The 8,815-nt window shown below is 35.6% G+C and overlaps 1 long non-coding RNA gene across 1 annotated transcript; it reads right to left on the reverse strand.

Moving 5' to 3' along the window:
• On the reverse strand, positions 2,351–3,852 carry LOC109850655. Its single transcript, XR_002249490.1, has 3 exons — positions 3,535–3,852; positions 2,772–2,825; positions 2,351–2,678 (listed from the first exon to the last, which is right to left on the reverse strand). It is a non-coding gene; the product is annotated as an uncharacterized LOC109850655 (long non-coding RNA).

Genomic DNA, 8,815 nt, shown 5'->3' on the forward strand with positions numbered 1-8,815 from the left:
ATATATATAGAGAGAGAGAGAGAGAGAGAGAGAGAGAGAGAGAGAAAACTGTGTATGAGCTGCCAGCTCTCCGTTTTCGTGCGCTGCAGGGGTTTTTTCGAAAAAAAACCCACCCGCATTTATCCCCTCCGTGACCTTCTCTCTAATATTATATATATATATATATATATATATATATGAGAGAGAGAGAAAACTGTGTATGAGCTGCCAGCTCTCCGTTTTCGTGCGCTGCATGGGTTTTTTCGAAAAAAAACCCACCCGCATTTATCCCCTCCGTGACCTTCTCTCTCTCTCTCTCATCAAATCTCTATCTTCTCCCCAAATCTCTCTCAAATCTGAGCACGAAAAAACCGAAGATCCGCTCCCCCCATCCTCGCCCCAAACTCCATCCCCTCTCATCCCCCAACTCTGCCACGACACCCGCCGTCGAGTTGCTTCAAGCTAGGGTTTGATTGTGCTTCGGGTAGAAAAGCCGTCGTCAGGAAGAACACAATCGTCTTAAGGAAGAGAGGGAGGACCGTATCACTCCATCCCCTCTCATCCCCCAACTCTGCCACGACACCCGCCGTCGAGTTGCTTCAAGCTAGGGTTTGATTGTGCTTCGGGTAGAAAAGCCGTCGTCAGGAAGAACACAATCGTCTTAAGGAAGAGAGGGAGGACCGTATCAACCATGTAATTTCATCAAGGAGGCATGAAAGAGAGATCAAGAGGAAGCTGCTTTTCTACCTGAAGTCTAAGGAAGAGAGACTGACCAGGCAGCGTGAAGAGGAGGAAGCATGGAGGCGTGAAGGTATTGCTTCCTGAAATTTCCTCTTCCTTTCCTTGAGTTCGTCACAGAAAATCATGTCAATTTCTAATCCTTGTAAAGTAGTTTTAGGAAGCTATGTAGAATCATGAAGAAATATCCATGTTCCCTTATTTTTTTGACTTCACACTTCTTCAATTTTTGGGGACGATTCACAATTCAACATATTGAAATTTTACAACCACGTTTATGTCCTGAACATACCAAAGGTCCATATTCCTAGGATCTGTTGAACATCCTATATCTTGAAAGTGTGAATTACTGACATTTCTCTAGCATAAACATTGATGACTCTTAAGGAAAAGCATTTTTATACACAAAATTCTAAACTTTGCTCCAATTTCGGTGCCATAATATGCCCAACTAAATAAGAGATGTTGGCTGCCATAACAAACACAAGGGCTTGGTACCTCTTATTCCCTTGTTCTTTCTCAAGATCCTTATGGGTAATCCTTGTACTCTCTGCAATTGTGCATATAGATTCTTTTCTCTCCCTCTTATAAATTTAATGCTCTGAAATCTTGCAGAAATTATGTAGTACAATATGTACTTGATCAGAAGGTCCCATGGGTAATCACTGTTGTAGTGGATCAATTAGAGGGAAATTTTGGTTTTTTATAAATCCAGAAGCATAGCAGCACTGTGGTGGAGAAATGCTTAAACCTTGTAAAAGAGGAAGATCGTATTAAAATCATCAAGGAATTAATGAATTCTCCCCAGTTCCTCCAAATACTACAAAATTAATGAATTCTCCCCAGTTCCTCCAAATACTACAAGATGCATATGGAAATTATGTCATTCAATCAGCTTTGAAGCTATGCAAGGTATATTTGTAGGGTTATTTGCTGTCTTAGACTTACTACCTGGCCTGTAATTTCATTATTACAGATAGACCCTCTTGGTCAAAATTTTTGGACTCTATTACCCTCAGATGAACTCACTAATACCAATTCGTTCGTTGCATTCACAGGGGGGGCTCTTAATGCTGCTCTTGTGGGGGCTATCAAGCCTCATGTGCCAGTACTACGGAGTCACCCCATATGGAAAGAAAGTTATCTTGTCGAGCAGCAACCTGAAGAAGAGGCATTGTGCACGATTCATTTTGTCAAGATCTTTCCAACCTTGTAACTTACGTTTCATTTATGCGCTCAAGAGAGTTTTGAAGAAAAATTTCACAGAAGAAAGTAGAATGCATGTCGATATAGAAAGAAGAAAAATATGTACATCTTTGTATAATGGTTATTAGCTTTTGCATTGTATATTTTGGAAACTCAAGTACTATAGGTAACTAAGAAGAACACAGGCTAAGAGAGCCAGTATGAACTACACATAAATGCTTTGCCAAATAAATGCATAAGTAGGAAAGTGCAAGAATCATGTTCAATCAATGGACGGTTTTACCCAGAATTAACCCAAGCATGCATATGAAAAGATCACAAAGGCCAATCAGAGCCTGCCAAAAGATTAAAATCATTGAAGAACTCACAGTAACTTACAGTAACCTGTGCTTCATAGGTGAAACAGAAATTAAAAGTTTACCATGTATAAACCAAGGCAACAAGATCAAGGTATAACTCATCAATTAATGAAGTACATACAAAATCAAATGCCAACCCTCCATAAAGTTTGTCTTTGTTCCAGACCTCACCACCTTCTCTCTTGGCAAAGGAGAGTTACAACCAAAGCAGAGTTACAACCAAAGTTACAAAACAGAGTTACAACCAAAGTTACAAAACAGAGTTACAACCAAAGCAGAGTTACAACCAATTGTGGATTCATCCTGTAATAGAGTAAACTGCAAAAGATATTGATCTAATTTTGTCAAAGTATGCTCCAACATCCTCCATCATCCATCACCCGTGCATAAGTTTAGCTGCAAATTACATGACAAATTATTAGGAATTAGTCAGAATTGGAAATGTAGGTAGATTGATGACAAATTAATAAGTGGTTTAGGAGCATTTACAGTATTGGCCGAAGTTTCACTTCCAATAACACTTGTTTCCTCCATTCCGAAATCCTAAAGAAGAAAACCAATTCCAAACATTGTGTTCAATGTTGCTTCAAAACTAAGGATGTAATGGTGAAAAATTAAAGATTGATACAGAAAAATGCAAGCAAACAAAAAACGAAAAGGAAACAAATCATAGAAACATGAAATCCCTATGACTGTTAAAGCATTAACCTGGATTTACTGGGCCAAGATGGATTGTTAAAGCACCATGGAATCCCTAGGACTGTTATATAATCATTTTGGAGGTAAAAAAAAAAATGCTAAATAGCAATATTAGAGGCCTCTCTCTCTCTCTCTCAGGCATATCCATGTCTCTTTCTTTACATAATTCAAATTTGTCATATATAGCGCTTCTCTTTATATTTTTTCTTTCAAGGGAAATTATGTATACTTATAAGCGCTTCTCTTAATTTGTAGTTAAATTCACTGAAATGGCAGAAAATTAACGAAGAAAAGGGTGCTGATGATTCAAGTAGATTAAGCATGCACGGATCTTGAAATCTAACTTTCATAGTATAATTATTAAAGAAAGCTTAATTTGGTAAGGATTCAAGTAACTCACGGTGAAACAATATTAGTGATCGAAGTAGCGAAATTAAAAAGAAATTAAAGAAAAATAAGTTACAAGAAACATGCAGTTTGGTGATCTCCTTTTTATGTCTATTTTTCTTGATTTTTTCTTAATTACTAATAAATCGAGACCTTGATTTATTACCTGACTTCGAATCGGGGCGGCGGGTCGGAGGGATCTCGCGGCGGAGGCGGGTCGGAGGGATCTCACGGCGGAGACCTTGGTCACGCGGCGGTGAAATCGAAGAGGGCTTGGCCGATCTGATCTCGCGGAGATCGTAGTCTAGCGGCGAATGAGAAATCGATGATGGTTGCGATTTGGGAGGAGGACGGGGGGAGATGAGATCGATTTGGGGATCTCTGGGGAACCGAGAGAGTTTTGTGGAGAAGAGAAAGAGAAGATCACGAGGGGAGGGGAGGATTAAATGTGCGGGTTTTTTTCAGATAAACCCCTGCAGCGCACGAAATGTCGAGCGCTGCAGGCTCACCTACAGTTTTCTCATAATAATATATATTATATAATAATATATTATATATTATATATATTATATTTATATATATATATAAGTATATATATATATATCATATATATATATATATAAGTATTTTATATATATTGGAGTATTATATATATAATATTGATAAAATGATACTATACAATAATATTATGTATGTATATATATATACGTTATTATATATATTATATAGTAATTATACTATATCATTATTATATACACATATGTAGTATATTATATATATACATATGTATTTATTATATCTACAATTTTATGTATATATATATACATATGGTTATTATATATGATATACACATATGTATGTATATATTATTATATATACACATTATTTATGTTATATATTATACACATATGTAGTATAGTATATATATATATAATATATACCTATTATATATATACTATAATAAATATATATATATATATATATATTATATATATAATATATATATATATATATATATATATATATATATATATTATATAATATATATAATATATATATATATATATATATATAAACTTATAGTGACCAGTCTTGATTTACTAAAATGCTGTGACGATAACTATTGCTAGAACTCGATCATCCCGCCGACGCTCTGGACTTGAGCTGCCCTTTTGACCAAGGAAAATTTAAACATAATAAGAACAACAAGAAGAGCGTCAGACGCGCATAGCAAGATCACCTCCATCCGCCCCAGGGGAAGGGCTTATAGATAAAGTGGAGGCTCTATCTATTAACTATAGTCTACCTAGATTATTTTTCCCATATCTAATGGAATTAATATTTAGACACCTATAATGCAAGACGTAGTACGTTGAGCGAAATAATCCAAACAAGGAAACCCTCATGTATATACCATATGTCTCAAATTATAGGTACCTAAATATTATCACCGAACTAGAGATAAACAATCTAAATGAAATCAATAATTAGAAACCCACAACACGAGACTAGTACGTCGAGCAAAATAATCCAAATAAGAAAACCCTCATGTATATACCATATGTCTCAAATTGTGAATCACTAATCATTGATCCCTACCTAAGAATAAAATAAAGCAATACATAAAGTAAAGACATTTATAATATCGTATTTATGATATCTTCCACTATCACTGGGAAGATAAGATAAATATCAACATATAATACCGCATACTTTCAAGGGCAAAGTACCTCGGTCATATATCTTAGCAATGAGTCATATACATAACTGGCATCTGCCATAGACTCAGACTATCAATAATCATCTCAATGTAAATCCTTGCAAGATTCTAATTCATCGTATAATCATGCGGGACGAACTACCCGGTCGGTATCCTAAACAGTGTACATGCCTCATTAGTCTCATTGCTTCTCAGTGCGTAACATGAGTACGGGACGGCCTACCATACAAGTATCCTAAAAGACAGCTCACAAGCCTCATCGCACCCTCATGTGGATAAACTACTAGAGAAAGCATCCAAACCTGACTCAATGGTCTGTACAAATGGAATATCGGTGCACTACCAGATGTAGTACTAAGCTGAGCTCATCAACGATATCCATCTCATATATAAACAGTGTATATCTGGTATATCGACGCACTATCTAATATAGTACTGAGCTGAGCTCATCAACAATATCCAACAAGTGCATAAACAATCTCTAACTCAAGTATAATCAGTTCAACACTTGTCAAAATACCCTTTGCAATACTCATGTGTGTACTACGACATCATTCATGTACAATCATGCCCGTACATGTACTATCGTGCGACTCAAACCCCGTGATTTCATCTCAAACAGTGCAATTTAATATTCAGGAAATCTGTCTTAGTAGTCGACTACTAAGCTTAGTAGTCGACTACTAAGCTTAGTAGTCAACTACACTGAGTCTATTCAGACTTTGTATTTAGGAAAATTGCCTTAGTAGTCGACTACTAAGCTTAGTAGTCGACTACTAACAACAACGATATAGCTTTTGCATGTTTCGTATATTGTAACTTGTTCAAAACAAATCTTTATTATCATGAAACATAAAGCGTGATTTAAACTTAATAGTTATTTGACAGATATTATCTCAATAATAATTATACTCTTAAATTAATCAAATTAGGGTTAACATCCTAATTAACCAAAATTCTCAATTTAAAACATGAGTTATTAACATGATTAGCATAAGCATGATTACAAATTGTGACGCCCCAGGGTTCACACGAGGCTGCAGTCCAACGCGAATCCCAGAATGTCAAACCTGCCATGCACCAACACTATGCAACAACATGTTTCACCATCACAACGGCTATCTCTCTAGTGGAATCAACAAATAGGTAAAGGTACAAACAGAGAAATAGTAATGAAATAGAACAAAGAAACAGAATATGCACAGAAGAAGTGTGTAAATAAATCACCACAAGGGCCCAACTGAAATAAAATAACTCTGAATCTGAAATCAGTCTCAATACAAGGGTCAAATAAAATCTCTCTAAGACACTTAGCCTCTACAAAGTAAAATCACAATCTCTAGAGTTTGAAAATAAACAACTACTGTGGAGCTCTGAAATGACTACAAATATAAATAACTAGATGGAATCTAAGATGTAATCCCATCAACCAGCGACTCTCCGTGCGCTGGACTCGCTGCTTGAAAGGGGAAAAAAATAACAAGCATCAAAGTGTTAGAGAGATCATCTCCACCGCCCCCAGGGGGAAGGGGTAGAAGTATATAAGAAAATACTATCAGTACATATAGATATAAAATCATTCATATAACTCTAAATGGAGACTGATATTTAAAAAATCACAACACGAGAATTAGTACGTCGAGCGAAATAATCCAAACAAGAAAACCCTTATGTATATACCATGTCTCAAATTGTGAATCGCTAAATACTAATTCCAAACCTATGAATAAAAAATAGTACATAAAAAACACCACAACTCCAAACCTCAACCATATAGAGCCAATGTCATAATCTCGAACTACCCTCAGGTAGTCGGCGCAGTCATAAGTAAATATCATCCAGCTCAAACATCACCATAGACCAAACCATGTATGCCATGTATCCAAAGTGTACCCTACTTACGGGTAATCTAACATGGGAGCAAACTACAACTGTGTGTGTGTGTGTGTGTGTGTGTGTGTGTGTGTGGTCCTTACTCAATCGTTCTACGACAATAGGTTTTATCTCCCCTATTCCGGATGATGCATCCAGATGATCGTACAATGGAATGTAGGCATATCAACCCAATCCGAAAACACCCCGATCATCTTCAAGTATTGGTGTCATCAAGCTCTCATTATGGGAAAACATCTAAATACTTTTAGTGTGATACAATCGAGGTCTCATTACGGGCTAAACATCCACACTGAGCTTCCCCAATGGATAAGTTTTGCAATATCATGTGTCATGCCAACAATAATCAACTCAAAACATGTGTTATGCACCTCAGCTATGCATATATACTCAATTTAGAAACATGTATTCAAGTGTTCATGCACGTATCTCGATGTGCGAACCTATATCGTGTGTTATGCACCTAAGGTGTTTAACAAATCATAAACATCATAGTACAATTTAAACTGATCGAGAAAATCCTCGAAACAAACCATTGTAGTTCAAGACATGCACAGAGTCATGCACATGGGGCGGTCGACCGGATCTTAGGCCACGGTCGATCGGCAAGCGGCCAAAAGACTGGTGACTACAGTTTTGTAGTTTTGTGTTCGTGTGCATGTTTCTTGATTCTAACTTGATTAACTTGCGGTAAAACATGTATAAAACATTTTAAATACTATATTAACACCTCTGATGATTATCTAACACATGAATAAAAAATCACAACATTAAATATTACATGTAAACCCTAAACATGCATGAATATATCAAATCGTCGATAAAATCATCAAAACTTAGTTAAATCACATGTTTAATTATTTTTAGATCTTATTTTACTTCTAAAAATTCGTTCATTATCTTTTAAACACAAAAAGATGTAATCTTTAACTCATATATTATAAAAGAGCTATTTTTATACTCAAAATGGTTGATTAGGCTCAATAAATCCATATTAAAACTTAATAAAATATTTAAAAACATGGGAGTAGAGTTAGTAGAGATAAAACTCACCTGAAACTTATTGAAAACCTAAAAGATGCAAAGCCAAGACAGATCCCTAAGCCACACGCCAAATTCAAATCGAAATCTCGCTTCAAAAAGCTCTTGAACTCTCACAAAATTATTCTAGGGTTTAGAAGAAATGATTGTGGCTGCTAGGGTTTTAAACTCTGAAATAAGATGTAAAAATTCATATTCAAGAGTTATTTATAACGTAGAAGTGGACCTAAGCCTCAAAATATCCGTTTCCAAATGGAATCAGGAAACTGGAAATACGATTAGCGATCGACTGCGCCTGGTGCGGCGGTCGACTGCGCCTGGTGCGGCGGTCGACTGGCTAGTGCACAAACAGTTTATGCAGTTTGGCCATCTGTGCATGTTTCTACTTGATTATTTCACATATACAAACTTGTTTGCACTTAAAATACTTGCTATGCCATCTGTGCATGTTTCTACTTGATTATTTCACATATACGAACTTGTTTGCACTTAAAATACTTGCTATCATACTCAAACATCATTTAATGATATTTATCACGATAAATATCCACTTATCTCAATTAATCGCATATTATTTTAAATTATCACATAGTAATTCAAATTTACGGGGTTTTACACAAATTTACTTAGAACAAATATAAATTCATTTAACTATGTTTACAGAACTTAGGTATCACAAATCTAGGGTTTAAGAAACTTTAATTAACATGTAAACTCAATTAATTGCATAACTAGGTTTTAAACATGATTAGAGCATGATTAACATGTTGATAATGAAACTAAAAGTAACCCT

Source organism: Asparagus officinalis, chromosome 7 (assembly GCF_001876935.1).
Source record: "Asparagus officinalis chromosome 7, Aspof.V1, whole genome shotgun sequence".
Classification (NCBI taxonomy): Eukaryota; Viridiplantae; Streptophyta; class Magnoliopsida; order Asparagales; family Asparagaceae; genus Asparagus; species Asparagus officinalis.